The sequence below is a fragment of the Ascaphus truei genome, chromosome 1 (assembly GCF_040206685.1).
Source record: "Ascaphus truei isolate aAscTru1 chromosome 1, aAscTru1.hap1, whole genome shotgun sequence".
Lineage (NCBI taxonomy): Eukaryota > Metazoa > Chordata > Amphibia > Anura > Ascaphidae > Ascaphus > Ascaphus truei.
In genome coordinates this window covers 415,434,785-415,443,630 of record NC_134483.1, presented here as the reverse complement: position 1 = coordinate 415,443,630, position 8,846 = coordinate 415,434,785, and positions in this window count along the sequence as shown.

The window sequence follows — 8,846 nt, the reverse complement described above, 5'->3', positions numbered from 1 at the left end:
CTGCTTTCTATGGAGGGGTGTGTGTGTGTATACTGTTGTGCTTGTATCCCTGCCACCCCTCCTCGCAGGCTACCCACTTCACTTTGTCTGTTTTTATTTATTTATTGCTTTTTGGGCAGCAGTTTCTTCCTCCTGCAATTGCTGTCTGCTTTCTATGGAGGGGGGGGGGGGTGGGAGGGAGTATGTCGCTTTGGTTAGTAACTCTGCCACCACTCCTCACAGGCCACCCGGTTTCTTTATTCCCCCTCGTCTGACCCCCTCCCTGCTCACCTCCCAGCACCCCGCAGGCTCCGATCTCCAGAACAGAGGATCGTTCTTCCGATCCTTCAGCTCCCCGGGGGAACGGCCGCCAGCTGATCTCCGGTCCTTTGCAGTCCAATCCTGCTCCCTCTACCAGGCTATGGCGGCCATTTTGTGGCCGCTCAACCTACGAATCGATCACCCGCACTGCCAGCAGAGCTCCCCACCAGGCGCCGAGCTCCGCTGGTTATTGCGCCTGTCGCACCGAGACGGAGATGACCACCCCACCGTTCGGCAGCCCATGTTGAGGACGCACTCCCTCAGCAGCCGCTCCTTTCCCCCCACAGCCTTCTTCTCCCTCATAGGCTTTTGGTGGCCATTTTGTTTTGGGGCTCCAGTTCTATCTGATGCCCCCGCTCCAGTTCTATATGATGCCGGCAGCACCGATTGTTCAGGGGGGAATCTCACGCGACGGACCGGCGCCTGCAAGGGGGAGCAAACCTCCTCTTTTTGGAAGCTCAGACCTGCGAACCGTTCACTCTGCACCGCCTCCCTGGAGAGACAATGGCCCCAGCTCCACCCAGCCCACCAGAGTCCTCGACCCCCCAGTGTCCAGGTCCCTAGGGAACTTCTGCGAGTGCGGCTGGCAAATCTCGGGCTCTGCTCTGTGCTCTCGCCGCAGCCCAATCAGTTCTCTCCACTCTGGTACAGCCGTGGCCGACCTCTGGCGACAGGGTGGTTGATCCTGCGGTTTCTGTATCATAAAGTTTATAATGTTTGCTGGAGATGGGTTCCCCCCACTCTGTCCACCACTTATGATTGCGGGTGTTTTTGAGCAAATGTTGCAGTTCCGTCCCAATGAATCGAGCTGCAGGATTTTATTAATCTGTATTAGTTTTCCCTTCTGCCTGAGGTGAGGGAGATAGCCGGTGGCTGGCTGAGGGCTATTTTCTTTTGTATCTTTGCTGTTAACGACTCCCTGGGAGGGCCAGATTAAGTCTCTGTTGGCTCTGTATTAGTGCTTTTTTCCCCAGCTCATTTTATTCAATTTTTCAAATTTGGGTTGGCAGGAGGGGATGTCCTGGTTCTGAATTAATGTTTGAAGGGGGGTGGGGAGGGGGGAAGACAGATTAGCGTGTATCAGCCCACCTGTATATTGTTCTAGGCCCCAGCCGGGGGAAGAAGGGTATAGTATAACTCACGTTTGTCCGCTCTCTTCTCCTGCAATTCTGCGCTGTGATAAAGCCTTGATACAGTCAGTTATGTTATATTTGGCTGCCCGACTTTATTTTTGTTTGTGAATAACTGAGTCTGTACGGACGGGCCTCCTTTTCCTAGGCCCACATGCAGCCGCACCAGCTAGGCCCCATAAGTGTATACTGCCGCAAATATAGTCCGAATGTTATAAATTCTGGTTTGTAGTGACCCCCAGAGTCACCCCCTTCTTTATGCTTTTTTTTTATAAATTAATGTAGCGATGCTCTGAGATGGATGAGGATTGTGGTTATGCTGTCAGGGAGCCTCAGCACCACAACATGTTGCTTGAGCTCCAAGCCACGCCCCTACCTTCATTTTTTATAAAATGACAAGGTTATTAATTTTGTAATATTGGTATTGTGATTAATGTATTTGATATTGATCACCTATTGTGCTGCATGTAATATGCTGTGTAATATGTATTTTTTTTTATACAGTGTAGCCTGGAGCTCCCGTGGCTCCTGGAGACCCCTCTCCCCTTGTGCAGCGCGGTCACGGGTGCCGACGGGCCCGACGGCTGCTTCCAAGGGTGGGGGCTGGAGCAGGGAGCAGCGTGGCTTACCCCACATGCGGCCGGTTGCCGGGGACGTGATCGGGCCGTTGCTAAGGCCGCGATCGCGTCTCTAAGGTCCCGACGGCTGGCGGATAGGGCGCCGCCATTGCCCCTTAGGTTGCGCATGCGCAGGGGTCGCGCATGCGCAGTACAGCCGCCAGAGTCAGGACGGAGTTGCGCGAGGGCTAGGTTAGGCAGGGAGATGTTGAGGCAGCCCCATAAAGCTTGCGCAGGCGCAGGAGAGGGAGGAGAAAGCCCGCGAACCCCTAGCCTACCAGGGACGGCTCTGAGCAGGGACTACGAGTCCCATGAGCCTCTGTATGCCCCATGTGACACCAGGGAGCCAATAGGGCTGAAGATCCACAGGCAGGCAAAGAGATACATTTGGCGGGCTTGGAGCACGCAGAGCAGTCAGAGACCGGAGCAAGCCAGGGAAGGAGGTAGGGTACAGGAGTCGGGGACTCCCTGTACTAGGCCAGCACCCCCAGGGCCCGAGATAGCTCAGCTCCCCAGTAAGGTGAGTGTTGCCAGGGGCAGCCCTCAGGTTAAGGACCCTGCCACTTACATTAGTGGGAGCTGGGAAAGGAAGGTTACAGAGAGTTGGAGTCAGGGAGCTGTGAGGGAAGGAAGGGTGCGGGGAGCGAGTGCAGCTCCTGCCCCATATAGGTACCTACACCCCAGGTAGGCCCCAACTCCCCACTAGTTTAGTGGGTAAGTGCTTAGGGAGGCCCAAGATAGGGACGCTGCCCTTAGTGTAGAGTGCTGCCTTGTCAGAGTCACGGCTGTTAGTGCTGTGAGGTCTGACAGGCAGGCACCTTGTTGCGCAGCACGTTGGCTGCAGCATCCAGTGAGCTACAGCTGTCTGCTGTAGGCACTGGGACTCGTTAAGTGTTATTAAGCATAGTCAGGCTGGGAAGAGTTAGGGGAGTGGGGCAGGTTATTAACCCCGGTAGGCCTCTAGTTTTCCCCAAAGCCACTTTAGGTTGCGGTACCACAGGGACAGGCCCTAGGTTATGGTTCCTGTCACGTTAGTACCAAGTGTTAGTTAGGGACTCAGCGGACGCTGCGGTCCCTGTGAAGCGGTTCGGACCCACGTTGGGGTCCGCAGAGACTATTCCAGAGGGAGACCGCCCTGGCGGTCTGCGTACAAAGGAGTTCGGTTGGAGGATCAGACGGATTCATCACACGTCTGACCCTTTGTGAAGCCAGTTGCTGATCCGAGTACCGGAGTGCTCGGCAGGTACCATACAGTCATAAGTGCACCAACGGGCCCCTTAGTGTAACTGTGACTGCGCAGTCACCCACGTTCTCTCCAAGAGTGCGGGACATTGGGTGGGATTCTCTGGACACTGGGTGGGATCACCTGGTGTTGGGGAAGCGTCCTGCACGACGCAGTAGGTGTCTCCTCTAGAGAGGGACACAGGTTATATTGTGGTACTGCCGTGATACGTTGTTTGCATGTTAGTAAAGTCCTTAGTTATTATACCTCACCGTGTATGTTATTATTGATTGTCCTGCGAGGAACCACTCCCCCTCTGGTGGGAGCCATCGCAGGTGGAGGCGCTGAATTGAGTAAATGGTTACCCCTTGTATTGTATTGCCCCAGGTTCCCCGTGGTGGAAGCTCAGCCCTCCTGGTTGCAAAACAGGTACAGCACCACCCTGATAAGTAGTCAGATACACCTACCCACCTCAATCTCACTTAGGGTGGGGGTAATAGGGCTACATTTGGAGGTGCTGCTGAGAGAGACCTGGGGTGCCCTGTTTTCATTTTTTCCAAATTGGCCAATTTAGATTTTTTCACCATGTTTGGGCCTGCAAGCCATGATTCCCACGAACGAACCAAGAGGACAGAAGTATCCCCGCGACATGTGCTAGTAGTAGGGGATGTTCCCAGTAGTGCCGTGAAGTTGAGGGAAATTTGTGAGGCCCTAGGGAGACTCCTGGGCATAGACCAAGGGTGGAAGAGGATAGAGCACCGGTACGACCCCACTGACCAGTGTTGTAGACTATGGTTAGTAACGGATCAGGAAATATGCCGGGAAAATGTCCCTCTGACCTTGCATTTCCCAGAGTCCCCACCAGAAGGCTACCCTCTTGCATACTCAGAGAGCCTTAGTGAGATTACCCGACCTGTGATCAAAATGGAGGCTCCCTCATCAAGGGAGTCACACCTAAAATGGCGTCTCCCGCCAAAGCAGGAGAGCACATGTGCTGCTGACTGCAAGCCTGCACTAACTTGTGTTGCAAAAATCTGCCCAGGACTGGCGGGAAAACCAGAGCTCCGCCCCCGCAATGTGAGTGACTCAGTGCAGAGCCAGACCCACTCAGTGATAGAGCGTGCCCCTCCTTTACAGTCCACCAGGGGGAGCAAGCACAGTGAACAGCGATCAGCAACCGCTGTTCCCACTAAAGACAGTACAGAATGTAGAGAAACACACCCGCAGTTGTATGGAGCATGGCGGACAAAAGGAGGGAAAATACCCTTTCTTCTGTGCCCGTGCCTACAAAAGGATTTGAATCTATCTGGTGTTATGGACTTTAACCCCTTTAGGCTACAAATAGAATGGCGGGTGGCAGTGGTGGCTGATGACGGGTGCACACGATGTGTTTGTCATCAGTGTGACTTCCCAGTTGGCAAACAGACCTGAGGCCCCAAGTGTGCCGGCTGGATGGCACAGTTTCTAAAGCCTGTGCTGCTGCAGTCTACAGTCCCAGATCCCAAGCAGGAATCTCAGATGGCAGAACCCAGAGATGAAGATGCTGTTACTTGCTCTACCTCAACCACGGAGGTGGAGGAGCTGACAGACAAGGCTGCCCTAGTCCCCCGTTGCAACCAAGAGGGAAGGACTGAGGCCCAGCCAGCTACGGAAAAGGATGAACCATCGGTGGCGATGCGCATACCGGCGAACCCCCCCAGCAGTGAGACAGAGGAATCACAGGGTAAGGTGTATATACCCCCACCTTCTTCTAGTGAATCCAGCGACCAGTCACTTGTGGTGATGCGCCTGCCGGCGGACCACTTTAGTGACATCAATGAACACACTATCTCGGCGGATGCAGAGCCTGCTGTGGGCCCGTGTGCCCTAGAGGAAGTGTATCCCGATGTTACGGACCCTGCTGTGGGCCCGTGTGCCCTACAATGGCCGGTCCGGCGTATTCCTATGGTACCATCGGTCCTAGAATGGGGACCAGTACCTACCGACAACCAGGGTGAGTTGACTGCCCCAGGGGTGTTGGGGGTGAGCCTCCAGGTGACCGCGGAGCACGATGGCTCCTTAAGTCTGGTCGCCCGGGCGAAGGGCTCCCCTCTGCATCGCGTCCTGGCGGAGGTGTCCTCCTTAGAAGGTAGCTGTCCCGTGGTGAGAGTGGACCGGTATCTACCGCCAATCATTCCAGAAGAAGAGAAGCCCATCGCCAGCCAGCAGAGTGGTAAGGAACCCCCTTGCTCCCCACAGGCTCCGATGGAGGTGGCCGTGAAGAAGGCCAGAGCTACGGCTCCTGAGCGGAGTGTGAGTCCGTGCGCTCCGACCCAAATGGTCCCAGGACTGGGATCCACCGCTCCCGAGTTCCGAGTCAGTGAGTGGACTGTCCCAGAAGTGTTGTGGACAGGTCCCGATACAGCCGAGGTGGGAACTGACAGCGTCCCCGAGGACCTGTTGGCCACCGCGAAACACCACAATGGTAAGGTGTCTACCCTTTACCCCCTGTCAGGTGAAACAGAGACATTGTTAAGTTTTCGCTTCCCAGTGAAAGCCTCACAAGTCCGTAGGGACAAGGACTTTGTAGTGAAAATTTTCTCCTTGGAGCCCAACGAGGACCGCTCCATTCACCACGTGGTGGACCGTGGGAAAGGTCCTGGCCTCCTGGTTTACCGCATCCATGCCGCGGATGACCGGGTAAAGGCCTGCGTAAGAGACATGGTGCTACTCCTTCCACCAGGGGGAGGAAGTAGCGAAGAACCAGTGACTGTTGCCCTCCGGTGTGCTCTTCAGGAAATTTTTCTGGGGGAGGCTCACGGACGCAAAAGTGAGGTACCCCCACATGATCAGTTAGGGGCACCCCACAAATGGTCTCAGCTAGCCTCGGGTAGTATTGTGATGTGTTGTATATTCTCTGTACTGCATTTCTATTATGTAATGTTTGTGCATGATTACATCTGCTATCCAAGCGAGGACGTTGGAGTTCCACCAGGGGGAGAGTGTAGCCTGGAGCTCCCGTGGCTCCTGGAGACCCCCCTCCCCTTGTGCAGCGCGGTCACGGGTGCCGACGGGCCCGACGGCTGCTTCCAAGAGTGGGGGCTAGGGCAGGGAGCAGCGCGGCTTACCCCACATGCGGCCGGTTGCCGGGGACGCGATCGGGCCGTTGCTAAGGCCGCGATCGCGTCTCTAAGGTCCCGGCGGCTGGTGGATAGGGCGCCGCCATTGCCCCTTAGGTTGCGCATGCGCAGGGGTCGCGCATGCGCAGTACAGCCGCCAGAGTCAGGACGGAGTTGCGCGAGGGCTAGGTTAGGCAGGGAGATGTTGAGGCAGCCCCATAAAGCTTGCGCAGGCGCAGGAGAGGGAAGAGAAAGCCCGCGAACCCCTAGCCTACCAGGGAAGGCTCTGAGCAGGGACTACGAGTCCCATGAGCCTCTGTATGCCCCATGTGACACCAGGGAGCCAATAGGGCTGAAGATCCACAGGCAGGCAAAGAGATACATTTGGCGGGCTTGGAGCACGCAGAGCAGTCAGAGACCGGAGCAAGCCAGGGAAGGAGGTAGGGTACAGGAGTCGGGGACTCCCTGTACTAGGCCAGCACCCCCAGGGCCCGAGATAGCTCAGCTCCCCAGTAAGGTGAGTGTTGCCAGGGGCAGCCCTCAGGTTAGGGACCCTGCCACTTACATTAGTGGGAGCTGGGAAAGGAAGGTTACAGAGAGTTGGAGTCAGGGAGCTGTGAGGGAAGGAAGGGTGCGGGGAGCGAGTGCAGCTCCTGCCCCATATAGGTACCTACACCCCAGGTAGGCCCCAACTCTCCACTAGTTTAGTGGGTAAGTGCTTAGGGAGGCCCAAGATATGGACGCTGCCCTTAGTGTAGAGTGCTGCCTTGTCAGAGTCACGGCTGTTAGTGCTGTGAGGTCTGACAGGCAGGCACCTTGTTGCGCAGCACGTTGGCTGCAGCATCCAGTGAGCTACAGCTGTCTGCTGTAGGCACTGGGACTCGTTAAGTGTTATTAAGCATAGTCAGGCTGGGAAGAGTTAGGGGAGTGGGGCAGGTTATTAACCCCGGTAGGCCTCTAGGAGTTTTCCCCAAAGCCACTTTAGGTTGCGATACCACAGGGACAGGCCCTAGGTTAGGGTTCCTGTCACGTTAGTACCAAGTGTTAGTTAGGGACTCAGCGGACGCTGCGGTCCCTGTGAAGCGGTTCGGACCCACGTTGGGGTCCGCAGAGACTATTCCAGAGGGAGACCGCCCTGGCGGTCTGCGTACAAAGGAGTTCGGTTGGAGGATCAGACGGATTCATCACACGTCTGACCCTTTGTGAAGCCAGTTGCTGATCCGAGTACCGGAGTGCTCGGCAGGTACCATACAGTCATAAGTGCACCAACGGGCCCCTTAGTGTAACTGTGACTGCGCAGTCACCCACGTTCTCTCCAAGAGTGCGGGACATTGGGTGGGATTCTCGGGACACTGGGTGGGATCACCTGGTGTTGGGGAAGCATCCTGCGCGACGCAGTAGGTGTCTCCTCTAGAGAGGGACACAGGTTATATTGTGGTACTGCCGTGATACGTTGTTTGCATGTTAGTAAAGTCCTTAGTTATTATACCTCACCGTGTATGTTATTATTGATTGTCCTGCGAGGAACCACTCCCCCTCTGGTGGGAGCTATCGCAGGTGGAGGCGCTGAATTGAGTAAGTGGTTACCCCTAGTATTGTATTGCCCCAGGTTCCCCGTGGCGGAAGCTCAGCCCTCCTGGTTGCAAAACAGGTACAGCACCACCCTGATAAGTAGTCAGATACACCTACCCACCTCAATCTCACTTAGGGTGGGGGTAATAGGGCTACACAGCATTAAAACAAAAGTAAGACTGACACTGAAAATATGAAACGGAGTATGAGTGAGACTGCGCCCACATACATGGATATGGAAGTTAGTATGAGTGAGGCTGCTCCCACATACATGGATATGGGAGTTAATATGAGTGAGGCTGCTCCCACATACATGGATATGGGAGTTAATATGAGTGAGGCTGCTCCCACATACATGGATATATGGGAGTTAGTATGAGTGAGACTGCTCCTACATACATGGATATGGGAGTTAGTATGTGAGGCTGCTCCCACATACATGGATATATGGGAGTTAGTATGAGTGGGACTGCTCCCACATCACATGCTGTTTTTAGCTGCATCATCACACGCTCATAAACATAGCATCACGTGACTTTTGGTCCTACTGACGTCACTCTACACTGGCGAGGGGCCTATTCACCTCTTTGTTTTGTTCTATCATCCACAAGGTGCGTGATTGGCTGCCCATGGGCCTCCTCGCACGTCATTGCATACCTGCCTTCCACCATCTTTGAATCGGACAACCAGCATAGATTTCTATTAACAGAACGTTTGCGGAAAGAAAAAAAACATACAAATCATAAGCCGGATTGGCCATTTTAATCAACCGCAGCAAAATAAAACCTCCAAGGTCGCAGTCAGCATCATTTATATAGATATGCATATTGAACTGTTCCCTCTTCTTGCCCACCGTTGAGATGGCCGCGCGCGTGCGCCACATCCGGTCACGCGCACAGCACTCCTG